General features: G+C 42.7%; 1 protein-coding gene across 13 annotated transcripts in view; it reads right to left on the bottom strand.

Moving 5' to 3' along the window:
- Positions 1-12741, bottom strand: part of FHOD3 (formin homology 2 domain containing 3) — a 663149-nt gene that overhangs the window by 370107 nt on the left and 280301 nt on the right. Inside the window, exon 1 of one of the 13 annotated variants that reach the window (XM_053259385.1) lies at positions 8133-8213. The exons of the other annotated variants lie outside the window; for them this stretch is intronic. The gene's annotated coding sequence lies outside the window, so the exon portion shown is untranslated. Of the gene's footprint in view, positions 1-8132; positions 8214-12741 lie in introns of those variants that run through there. 13 annotated transcript variants of the gene reach the window in all.

Here is a 12741-nt window from a genome sequence, read left to right as displayed (position 1 = left end):
CCTTGTCACAAGACAGAAACCCTCTTGAGTCATTCAAATAGCTGTAACATCTCTGGGTTATTTTACTGGGGCTTAGTTCTGGAGTTTCCTGGAGCACCCATACTCCCACCTTAACTTGTGTGCCATGTAGCCAAAAAAACCGCTGCAGAGTCCTCATATTATTGTTACTTGACAGATAGGTACCCACAATTGGTCTGTCAACTCAACATTGGGCTGGAGAAAGGTGTATTCGGGCAGAAATTCAGTAGGTGCCGCTTCCCCAATCACCTGCTAGGGATGCACATGATGAATTTGTTTCTGATGCAACTCTACAAGGCTCAATGCTTTCTCATATATCTCCTTTTAAACCACAGGGTCCCACTTCCTTCCTTCCTTCCTTCCTTCCTTCATTTATTAATTACATGTATATCCCGTTCTTCCTCCAAGGAGTCCAGAGCAGTGTACTACATACTTAAGTTTCTCCTCACAACAACCCTGTGAAGTAGGTTAGGCTGAGAGAGAAGTGACTGGCCCAGAGTCACCCAGCGGTATCATGGCTGAACGCAAATTTGAACTTGCGTCTCTCCGGTCCTAGTCCAGCACTCTAACCACTAAACCATGCTGGCTCTTGTTACCATTTCTTTCTTGTTGTAGTGTCCAGAAAGTAGAAGTAGAGAAGTTCATGGCATTCTTTTTAAAACACATATTTTAAAAAATATTACCATGGACCCCTCCCTCTGCTTGAATAACAGAGCTCTATGTGTGCATACTGGGCAAGGGGAAGATGAGTTTATCTTCACCTTAACAAGGATTGTTTCATTATTCCCTTCCCCAAATTTTAAAAGGATTTTTCAATTGGTTTCCACCAATTCGGCCCAGTTCAGGTTGCAGAAGGCCTGAACTGGTCTGCTACTGCCCCTGGCTACTCTGGGGGAGGATGGTAGGTGTGGCGGGGGGGAGCCAGCACTGGTTACTCTGGGGGAGGCTGCCGCTGCCAATGAGACTTGTAAGTAGTAACTGACTCCCCCCTCTCCCACTCTACCCTAATTCTGTATTTGACTTAATATATTTCCCCCTGTAGCTTTATAGTACTGCAATATATGTCAAGAAGTGCCTACTCAGTTGTAGGGACACATAAGGACACCTCAGTGGTATAGTTTGTGTTAATGTCCGCTATCTTGAATCGGGGTGGATGACTCATAAACATTTGAGGCACAAGTAGGCTAACTTGTGACCCGCCTAAGCAGTTTGAACCAAATTTGCTAAAGTTGTAGTGGCACATGGGGAAACCTTAATGGAATAGCCTGTGATGATGTCATCTACTCCAATCCAAGATGGTGGATGTGTGAACGTTTGAACATGCAGATGCTTTCCCCAAAGCAGCCCAATCCCCTCAATGGAATATCTTGCAGTGCTCATGCATGTTGTCTCCAATTCAAATGCAAACCAGGGTGGACCCTGCTTAACAAAGGGGTCAATTCATGCTTGCTAACACAAGACCAGGTAGGGCTGGGTGAGATTCCTGCCTGCAACCTTGGAGAAGATGCTGCCAGTCAGTGTAGACAATTCTGAGCTAGATTAACCACTGGAGCAGTGGCTGGTATAAGGCAGCTTCCTATGTTCCTAAAATATAGTGAGCTCCTATATGTATGAGTGTATTCTCTCCCCCCACCTCATGAAAGGATTTGCAATTGTCAAGCATTCATCCAGATATCAAACTCCCTTCTCTCTGACTCTAATCCTATCCCTATGAGGTTGCATTCCTTATGCTTTCCAATGGGAGTGTTTTCCTGCGTTTACTAGAAAGGTAACATTTCCAAGGGTTTGGGATTTGGGGGGGATTCTGGATGAGGTGTGGAATCTACCAGTGAAAACTACCTGTTGTGGTTTGGTCTGGGACATTCATGTCAGTGAGTGAGAGAGACCCAAGCAGTTTTAGTTAGATAGATAATAGTGAGTAATGTAGTGAACTACAAATACTTGAGGGTGGGGGGGAGGAAATGACTGAATACGCTGCAAGTGGGGCACTGGAAAGTGCGGGAGAGAATACAAGGGACCAGGGTGACCTCTGTGCCTTAAGGGACCTACCTGGTGGTCTGGCTTACCCCCTCACAAATACACTTGAGCTCTTTCCTCTAACAACCTCTCTGTCAGTCCTTCATCCCCAACCTGACTAGGATCTTCCTGGGCAAAATGCTCTGTCAGATCCTAGCAGGGAGACATGGGGGGGGAGGGGGCGCCTGCAGAGGCTGCAAGTGGGGAACTGGAAAGTGAGGGAGAGAAGACAAGCGACCAGTGGTGTCCCCCTATCCCTAAGTCTTTTCCTTGGTGGGTAGGTATCCCTTTTTCCTGTCACAGCAATAAATAAATAAATAAACACCCACCAACCCCTCCTCACAAAAACCTCATGTTTGAAACTTAAATATTATCACACACAATTTTTCTATGTCAGTTAGTGCCAGTTAGTGTGACAGAGATTAAAAGAGCTCTCTTCTCTTCCTCAGGCAGTGAGGAAGAAAATTGTGCCAAAGGTAAGTCTCACCTACATAACTGGGTGATCCAATCCTCGGCTCTGTCCTTTTTACAATTCAAACTCTATGGTTAAGTGGGGGAAACATCACATTGCAGTTCAGACGTTCATCTAATCACACGATAGTGACTACTCCAGATTCTAAATCCTACTTGCATCTTGTATTTAAATCCAGGGTAAAGAATGCGTGGTTTTCCATTTGGATTATCATTTTACACGGGTAGAGGAAAACATGCGTTGAAAGTATCATCTGAACTGGCCCTATATACACATCATATTGTCTACAGGATAAGGGGTGGGTGGGAGCCGTACTCATAATCTGGAAAAATGTGCTCTGCATGCATTTTATTACATGCTTTCCATTTGTGGAATGCTTGTAGACAGAATTGTACACCATGCCTCCTAGGCTGCTTGGTCATGACCGCACACATCTGTCCCTATTTTCATACATGAAATGTTGGAAGGTATTTGTCTGAGAGAAAATGACTTGCCTAGGACACCTAGTGGCAGAGGAAACGTTCAAACCAGGAACTTTTTAGCTCAGGCTCTTGGCAAAAATGCTACAAAACTCTGTTCAAAATGTGAATGCACAGCTGTATTCCTGCATAAGACGGGTTTGTAACAAGCAGATCTCCCTTCATTTGGAATTGGTATACAATGTTGTAGTGGATTTAACCTAGCCTTTGTCTTAGAGCCAGCCTACGTGAGGGCAAGAAAAATGTGGAATCATCCCCTCTCTATGATTTCACCCACGAAGGCTGTTCCTTTAAACTTTCCTATTTCTCCAGTAGCTTATTCACTGCCACCACACCCTTTTTTAAACAGAGCTTATTCCCCCACCCTGGCATGGGTGAATGTCCAGGGAGACTCTCCTTCTCTTTCTAACGCCCTCCACGTGCAGCATACACATGGTGAGAAACCTGGTAGAGTTGCTGAACAATCAAAATTGAGATGTGTTTTGCACCAAAGTACCCGAATCTAGCTAATGGACCACAGGGATGATTTGTTTTCTCTCCGAATCACCCAAATCAGCTGGATTCAGATACATATCGATTTGTATCCAAATCAATTTGCACATCCCTAGTCCAGCCTGCGTTAGGCTGGTCATGAGAAGTGGCAGGATCCTTGTGGATCTCTCTGCTCCCTGCCCACCTAATCCTCTAAACAAACCTGGCTGCTAGCCAATATTAAGGGTGCACTTGCACTCTTAACCCGCCTTCTGGATATCGTGTGTTTCCTTGGGCTGAGTTCAGCCTGAGGACACACAGAGACAGGCACATAGTGTGCCAGTCTGATGGGGGAATCCCCCAATGCAATGCATGTGCCATGTGTTGCACTGTGGGATGCCTGAAGGCCAGAACAACAAGTTCTGTCCCTGGATTCCCTCTGCCCTGCGCCGTGCTTCATGGAGCTCTCCCACCACCTCCCACCTTGATCCCCCATGGTAGCCTTCCTCACCCATCTGCCTGCACACCCTGGCGATCATGAGAATCACCTCAGTGTGAAGCTGAGAAAAGAAATGAGAAGCCCTAGTATATAGCAAAGCACTTGAGCATGCACATGAAACACTGTGAAGAGGGCAATCCTTTCATATATCACCCTTCCTTGATAAGGTGATTTATAAACCATAGTTCCAAACACCCAGGATTGTCTGGGCTAGGCTGTGGATGTGAAGCACCGGGATCGAGCCCAATTCTGGAGCTGCCCCCATACCAAGCTCAAGATTTTAATCCGGCATTTAGATGAGGCTAAGTTTACTTATGGTTTACTTAACCTTGGCTGGTGATCACCTGGATTACCACCAATGGGTTAAATGGATCCTGCCTGGCCTGCCACCATTTCCAGCAGCAAGCTGGGGGGTGGGGAGTGGCTGCACTGAGCATGGTGATCACCTGGATGATAACTGGATACAATCTTCTCCAGCACAATGTCCAGCTGAAGACCAAGGCAAAGAGTGGGTATATGCAGCCTCATTTCTAAAGCCAGCATAATATACAAGACTGTACGAAGTCTTTACAGCATATATGGTATGGAAATGAAGATGGGCATTTTAACTTGCCATTTCTGTGCTTTTTAAAGCATGAGTGGAAATGTAAAGCATCATCTTAAAGCAAAGGTTTTTGGATTACTGAATATATTTTATCAGTTAAGACATGGCCTCACTAATTAAAATTAAACCAAGATTTTCCATTTAATTTCTTAATTATTGAAGAGGGGAAAGGAACTGGCAACTTACAACAAGGAACCAAAAGATAAGTGTTGTATTATTCCCTACAGGAAATCACTGGCTCAGTTTAAGTCCTACCAAACTGCTGTTGCAGGAACAAAAATAACTGCACTTCACACAGAGCCTGAAACAGAAACAGTTATCATGTTACATGCCACTAGATAAAAACATTAATAGAAAATGCTATCCTCTCACCTTTGATAAATAGTCACAAGTCTATGTAATTATTGCTTGGAACTAAATAAGTATTATATAATCAAAAAACCTAATTTGTAATTATAGTACTGGCAATCCAATACCCTCCCCAATGTCATATTTAGTGGTGATTCTAGTGAACACTGTATAATATAATGCTGTGAATTGAATTCTCTTTTATATATTTTAAAAACATTTAGGATATTCTGCATTATTGTGGAGTCTTATAATGGTGTAGTAGAACCAGTGTGGTGTAGTGATTAGAATGCTGGACTAGGAACAGGAAGACCCGAGTTCAAATCCCCATTCAGCCATAAAACTAGCTGGGTGACTCTGGGCCAGTCACTTCTCTCTCAGCCTAGTAGAACCAGTGTGGTGTAGTGGTTAGAGTGCTGGACTAGGCTCGGGGAGACCCGAGTTCAAATCCCCATTCAGCCATAAAACTAGCTGGGTGACTCTGGGCCAGTCACTTCTCTCTCAGCCTAACCTACTTCACAGGGTTGTTGTGAAAAAGAAACTCAAGTATGTACCGTTTCCCCGAAAGTAAGACCTACCCCGAAAGTAAGACCTAGCAGTAATTTCTGATGTACCGCTAATTGCCCTAGTGCATTTTGGGGGGCTAAAATTAATATAAGACACTGTCTTATTTTCGGGGAAACACGGGTAGTACACCGCTCTGGGCTCCTTGGAGGAATAGCGGGATATAAATGTAAAACAACAACAACAACAACAACAACAATAATAATCCTATTCAGCCTTGCAACTCAATGGGTGACTTTGGGTCATTTCTCTCTCAGCCTAACTTCCCTCACAGGATTCTTGAGAGAATAAACATAACTATATACATTGCTCTGGGCTCCTTGGAGGAAGAGCAGGAAATAAACAACAAAATATACAACAGTATATTGGAAGGTGCATGGGGGCTACTACTTTGGTAAAAAATCTCCAGTGTGAGCGCCATTTCCCAGCTCCATGCAGGAGTGTTCCCTCTAACAGGGATTCCCAGATGTTGTTGACTACAATTCCCAGCATTCACAGCTGCAATGGCCTTTGGGTAGTCAGCAACGTCTGGGAATCCCTGTTAGAGGGAACACTGCCATGCAGTGATGTGTTTTTCTCAGCATTGGAGGGAAGCGGGGAGGGCTATAACAACAACAGAGTCCTGAAAAGCCCCAGCACCATGGACTCTGTTATTCTTATAGATCTCCCTCCTTCCCCCCCAGCACTGGGAAATGCACAGATGATAAATGGCTCTCTCCCTCTCCAGTGTCTAGGAAGTAAGAGAGAGAAATTAACTGTTGTGTATGCTCCCCACATAAAGGGACTTATGTGGTTGTTCTGCCTATAGAATGTGCAAAATGTCCTGTCTGCAAAAGGCCTTGTCAGGGCAAGGCCTCTGGGCCTATAATCAACCAACCAACAGTTTATTCACATGTTGTGGATATTTCCAGTGCAGATACAGCAGTACTTCCACCATGAGGGAATCCCATCCTCATAGCCACTGTTAAATCAGCAGGCTACACAGAACATGGGACATGAATCCACTGTAACAGCTGTGGGATGGGAATATGTTAAGTTGTGTGTTGAAATGTTTCTGCTGATGCATTCTTGTGAGCTCAGTTGCTGTTTGTGCCCTGAAGAAATCACATGTTAAAAATTGTGTGTGTGTGTGTGTGTGTGTGTAGGGGGATGGCGTTTAGGTCCAGGGTCCAGAATTACCTAGGTGCACCCCTGATTAAAGTGGCCCACTCCATTGAAGTCAATGTGATATTATTATTGCAGAAGTCTCATGCAGTTTTCCTGTCAGAATTCTGACAGGAGGGGATGGGCAGCAGGGGACTGTCAACTGAGAGATGTGTGAGGTAATTCTGATGAAGTGCGAGGGAGTCGGTCTCTGACTGACAGATGATGGGGGCAAGGGGGGTGGGGAGGATCAAGCAATCCTGGACAGGCTTACTCAGGACTAAACCCCCAAACTGCTTTTCCCTCACATTGCTCTAACTACCCACCTGGCTTTCCCCAGCTAAATTCCAAGCCTCCCCTCCCCTCCCTCTTCCCTGAGAGTTCACCTTCCATCACTAAAGAGGCTTCCAAAAAAATTCAATGGCTGTCTCCCCCTACTGGCAAAATTTGGCTTCATCATCAAAACAGTCATGCAAAACAGTCAAGAAATGCATAACTTTGCCAGCATTTGTTTCTCATAGGCTTGCTTTAATGGTGCAGAAAAACCCAAATAACTTTTGAACCTGTGGTCAAAATATCACCAAACAAACAAAGAAGTTCCTTCCTAGACAAACCTGTTATTCCCCCACTAATTTGCAAGCATTTTATGGTACACTATTTTAAACTTGGGGGGGGGACACTTTCGGGACTTACTAACCTACTTTAGCTGTGGCATTTTCTAGTACATCTTGATATTCAGCACATTTGTAGACCTCATCAAGTAGGTCACACATGCAAAGTTTCAGGTAACTTTTCTTTTCTTTTTTGCGCTACTTGCCTTAACTAAAGGGGCACCCCCATGCCCCTTTAATAAATAATGCCATCTTTAAAAGAGACATAAAGCTCTTGGCACCTTATAGACCAACAAATGTATTGTAGGATAAACTTTCATGGACTACAGATACATCTAATGAAGCAGACTGTAGTCCATGAAAATTTATGCCACAACTAATCTGTTAATTTTTAAAGTGCTATAAGATGTTCTTTTTTCTGTAATGAAGTAATATGGCTATCTCTCTGGAAGTGGTAAGTTTTAAAACATAAGCTCAACTGGTTAAAAAAACCCTAAACATCACAGAAGGTGCAAACTGGAAGAACAAAAATGAAAATCACTTCTCTACTTGTGGCCACTTGAGATCACATTTGAAATCCATTACTTCATACTTCTTTTTCAAATGCCCAGTTTTCAAACTATCAGTTTTCTCAATAACTCATAGCAAACTAAAGAAGAGTCTTTTGGAAAATCCTTCTCTCAGCCTAGCACAAGTAGTGTATAGCTGTAAGGCAAATGCAGATATACTGGTACTGGTACAGTGATGTAGTACTAGCAGTAGCCTTGATGATTATGTCACAGTCACAGACTGAGTAACAGAGGTGAGTTAGGGGCAAGGATCCCAACATTGGGCTTACTGAAGGAAGAGAGCAGAATAAACCATAGACTAAGAAACAGGAGCTCAAGTACATTGATTTTTAACATACTAATCTTCCCTTTCCTTCATGAAGGCGATACATGAAAATCATTTGACTTCTGAGCTTTTCTTGAGGCTGCCTGAGACCACAGAATTCCACTTTGCTGTCCAGTTAAAATAAATATATAATGTGGTAGAGTGCATACACATTAGAGTTATGTCCTTGCAAAGTGATTTCAGTATGGGTGTCAGGCTTTGAAAACAGGACCAATCATAAAGCTAAGAGTACATTCAAGCATGCTCTTTATAGTGTTATACAGTTGTTGGATATTGACATATTCAATATGGGGTGCACTTCAAGCTTTAATTGGTATAATCAGTAGCTCAATTATTTAAACATGTGATGGGTCAAATTTTAATTGATGGGGCTAAAACTGAAGGGCATTTTTTCACTCTGGTGTGTTGTAATCATGCATAAATAATAAATATGGCTTAATGAGTGGTAGTATTTGCTTAAGATTAAATCATCTCACTTTCTTCAGTACACATTAAAATATATGGTGTGGTTTTGATACGTGCAAATTGGTTTATATTTAATTATTTCTTTTTGTTTGTTTTTAACTGTTATTTTTTGTTTTTCTTAATATTTATGTTAGGTTTTAATTATGGTTTTATTGCTTATTTGTAAATTGCCATGAGACATTTGTATGAGGTGATATATAAATGTAATAAATAAATAGTATTTTGTTATGTATACGTATATTAGTGGACAATAAGGAATGAGGATGCAATAAGGAATGAAGATGCAGTAGGGATGTGCGAACTGGCTCACGTTGAGCCAGGCTCAGCATTGAGTCAGCCCAGTTCGGGCAGTCCAAACTGATCCCAGACCAGCCCCTCAAAGTGGGGTGCAAGTCCTAGTTTGAACTGGATCACCCCCTGATCTAAGAACTGGCTTGTGGGCCGGCTTTGGGTATATAGTTGTAAAGGGGAATACAGTTAGGATTCCCCTTTACAAATAAAGGGGATTTCCCAGCCTAAGAAGGAGTTGGGGCTATAAAAGGGGCTTTCATTTCCCACCAGTGGGGACAGTGGCCACAGCAGCAACATCGGAGGAGGCGGCTCCTCTAACCCCCTCGACGGCCTCCCAAATGACAGGCCAAGTCAGCTGTAACCTGGAGACCAGAACTGGGCCGCCACTGGCCTGGCCTGGCCTGTCATTTGTAGGTTTGCCATGTCCCCTGGAATTTAGGGTAGCCCCCGGATTTTGGCTCCTCCACCTGGCTGCTAAATTCTACCCGGATTTCAAATGCGCTGCCCAGATTGCCCGGATTTTACTCTGGATCCGTTCACATGAGAGGGCAGTGAGGAAGGGAAAAGTATACAAATATGTCAAATAAATAAATATGCAAATTAGTTGCTGCATAATTTGCATAATATGCAAATTAGGCCACCAGGATTTGGGAAGCTTGAATATGGCAACACTAGAGGAAAGCTGGTCTTGTGGTAGCAAGCATGACTTGTCCCCTTAGCTAAGCAGGGTCTGCCCTGGTTGCATATGAAAGGGAGACTAGAAGTGTGAGCAATGTGAGATATTCCCCTCAGGGGATGAAGCCGCTCTGGGAAGAGCAGAAGGTTTCAAGTTCCCTCCCTGGTTTCTCCAAGATAGGGCTGAGAGAGGTTCCTGCCTGCAACCTTGGAGAAGCCGCTGCCAGTCTGTGAAGACAATACTGAGCTAGATGGACCAATGGTCTGATTCAGTATATGGCAGCTTCCTATGTTCCTATGTAGTCATTAGGCAGGGGGGTTGGAGGATCCGCCATCCCTGCCAGCAGGAAACTGAAGGTGAAGAATTCCCCTTTCACCACCCCCACCCTTCTTAGGCTAGGGAATCCTAGCCAGATTCCCTTTTACAAGTATACCCCCTACCCAGCCGAACCGCAAGCTGGCTTGAATATGGTACAGATTCAAGCTGAACTGGCAAAACTGGTTCCTTGCACATCTCTAGGGTGCAGTTGTGTGCATGGGTAATTCTTTGATTTTGGAAATTAGATACATGTGACGTCCCTGCCCTCTCAAGGGGATTTGATATGCATGTCTTGCAAACCACCCAGAGATGCAAGTTTTGGGCGGTATAGAAATATTTTAAATAAAATAATAATAATAAATAATATTAAGGTCATTGACATCGCCAACTAACCTTCCGCATGCAGGGAGGCAGGTTCCTACCTGCCTCCCCACACATGAGCAGCTTTCGTCCCAAATGTCTGCTGCTTGTGTGGCAAATGAGCGGTGCTGCAGAGAGTTGCAGACTCAGCACCCAGAGGAGAACATCCTCCAGCATCCCACAATGCACCTCCAATGCAGGAGCACAGTGCATTGGGGGATTTCTCCACTGCCAGGCACTCCTGACATCTGGCTCTATGGACACTTGGGCTGCAGGCAGCCCAAGCATTCACACGACTGGTGAATGGGGTAGAAGGGTGCATTCACACCCTTCTATTTAATTATTAGCTCGGGTATAAACCCAGGCTACCCCTATGCTCTACACAATCAGCCCTACCCAGGTAAGGCTGTGCAAGCCTGGGTAGGGCTGGTCATGGAACGACCTCGTTGATTCACAGTTGTTTTGGTGTCCCCCTTTATCGCTACTCAAATAGTAGTAATATAGGTGATAATATGGCATTAGCATCATTATAGTATTAGCATCATTATAGTATCATTATAGTATTAGTCAATATGGTGTTAAATAATAAAACAATTCAGGTGTTGTTTTTTAAAAATGGAGCAATGTTGTGGCCTCCTCCCCACTGCCACAACATCGATGGATGACAACATTGTAGAGAGGGAGTGAACAAGGTATGACAATACCAGACTAAACACCCGGCCTGCAAATATCCTAATTAGAATGTCCATTTTCATGTAGTTTCCATTTGTATGGAACTACTTTTTAAAAACTCTTTGTGTCTTTCTAAATGAATAAACTTGTTCTGGGATATTTCCAAAGAGGTAAGCCATATAAAGTACAAGAGGATGATTGATAGCTAACAAGTTGCCAGTAATATTAGAAATTACCCAACCCATAAAGGGAACCTGAAGGCTTAATCTGTTTCTCTAGTTCTTGGTTAAAGGTAAAGTGTGCTGGCAAGTTGATTTTTATTCCTGGTGCCCATGGAGCCCTGTGGTTTTCTTTGGGTTTACCATTGCCTCCTCCCGTGCAGTATGAGATGATGCCTTTCAGCATCTTCCTATTTTGCTGTTGCCCAACATAGTACCAGCAGGGATTCCAAGTGGCAACTTTCTGTTTATTAGTCAAGCATTTCCCCGCTGCACCACTAAGGTGGGCTACATACTATTTTTGTCTTCTCCATAGCTCACAGAACAAAGCATCACGCACACACTCACCAACATTTCATAAAAGGAATGCTGGGAAACCCTGATGTTGCTCTCATTCTAATCTTTAACTTATTGTCTTAGCAGCAAATGATTAAGTATGTAAAGTCTAAAATGCCCATCGAAATGCTACTGGTATAAGCAAAATGTTTCTACTGGTATAACAGAAAGGAGCTGCAAGAATTTAAAAACTGCAAGATTAGCAAAATAAATAAGTTTAGTCAACTTAAAAACGGCCAGTCCACAAAAGCAAGCAATATGCCATACAAACCACTCCCTGGTCCAAAAAGTCCAGCTCACAACATTCAATTTCACTCAAAGAGAAGCAAGGGCAGGGCAGAGAGTTCAACTATTAAAATGTAAGTCCATTCTGATTCTGGTTGATTAGTATCTTCCAACTCTCCAGTTTGTTTCTAGTTTAGAGAGCAGCTTTGAAATGGTCCAGGTACATTTTCTACATAATGATTAATGTAAATGTTTATAATTGCAGTGTTAACTCCTAGTAAATTAATACATGATGAATCTTTAATGATTTAAAAACACATGTTGAAACATGAATTTTGCAGGCATTACATCTGTCAGTCATATTGACAACTGAGTGGCCAGAATAAATTTCAGCCCACAAATATTATTTATGCAAACACAATTGTGGTTTCATTTAAAGTATTTGTATTCTTTGCCTCAATAAACAGGGAAGTAATTTTTTGCCTCTCAAAGCAGAAATGTCAGTCTGTGGTTCAGCCACATTTAGAATATTGCATATACAGATATATTGCATATACAGCCACATTTAGAATATTGCATATTACCTTATGTCAAAACGTATATCCTAGAGCTCAAGTCAGGGCCGGATTAAGGGCAACTGATGCCCTAAGCACAGCCCAACAATGGTGCCCCCCCGGCCCCCTCCATTGCTTAACTGACAAGACATTAAGACTCAAGCAAATTATTTACTTATACCTTAATATTTATTTAAATTTTTAAAAGTTTTCTTCTAGATTTTTTAAGGTAAAACAAAACAGTTCCACTGCCTATAATTCATATAAATAGCCGCAACAGAAGGAATGATTGAGAAAAATATTTCATTTTCAAGGTCAGACATCATAACATACGACCATCTTTTACATGAAGTTTTATCAATATTTTGTACTGTTCTTTACAGTAATCTTGTGCAAATCAATGACTTTTTACTTCAGATACATAGTTTAGTAGTTTCTCAAAACTTAAGTTGCTCACCGAGCCAAAGAAAACATTCTTTTAACAATGCAGAGTAAAGTTGAACATGG

The sequence above is a fragment of the Hemicordylus capensis genome, chromosome 6 (genome assembly GCF_027244095.1).
Source record: "Hemicordylus capensis ecotype Gifberg chromosome 6, rHemCap1.1.pri, whole genome shotgun sequence".
Lineage (NCBI taxonomy): Eukaryota > Metazoa > Chordata > Lepidosauria > Squamata > Cordylidae > Hemicordylus > Hemicordylus capensis.
The sequence above is the reverse complement of the archived record's forward strand: the minus strand, read 5'-3'. Positions and strand labels throughout refer to the sequence as shown.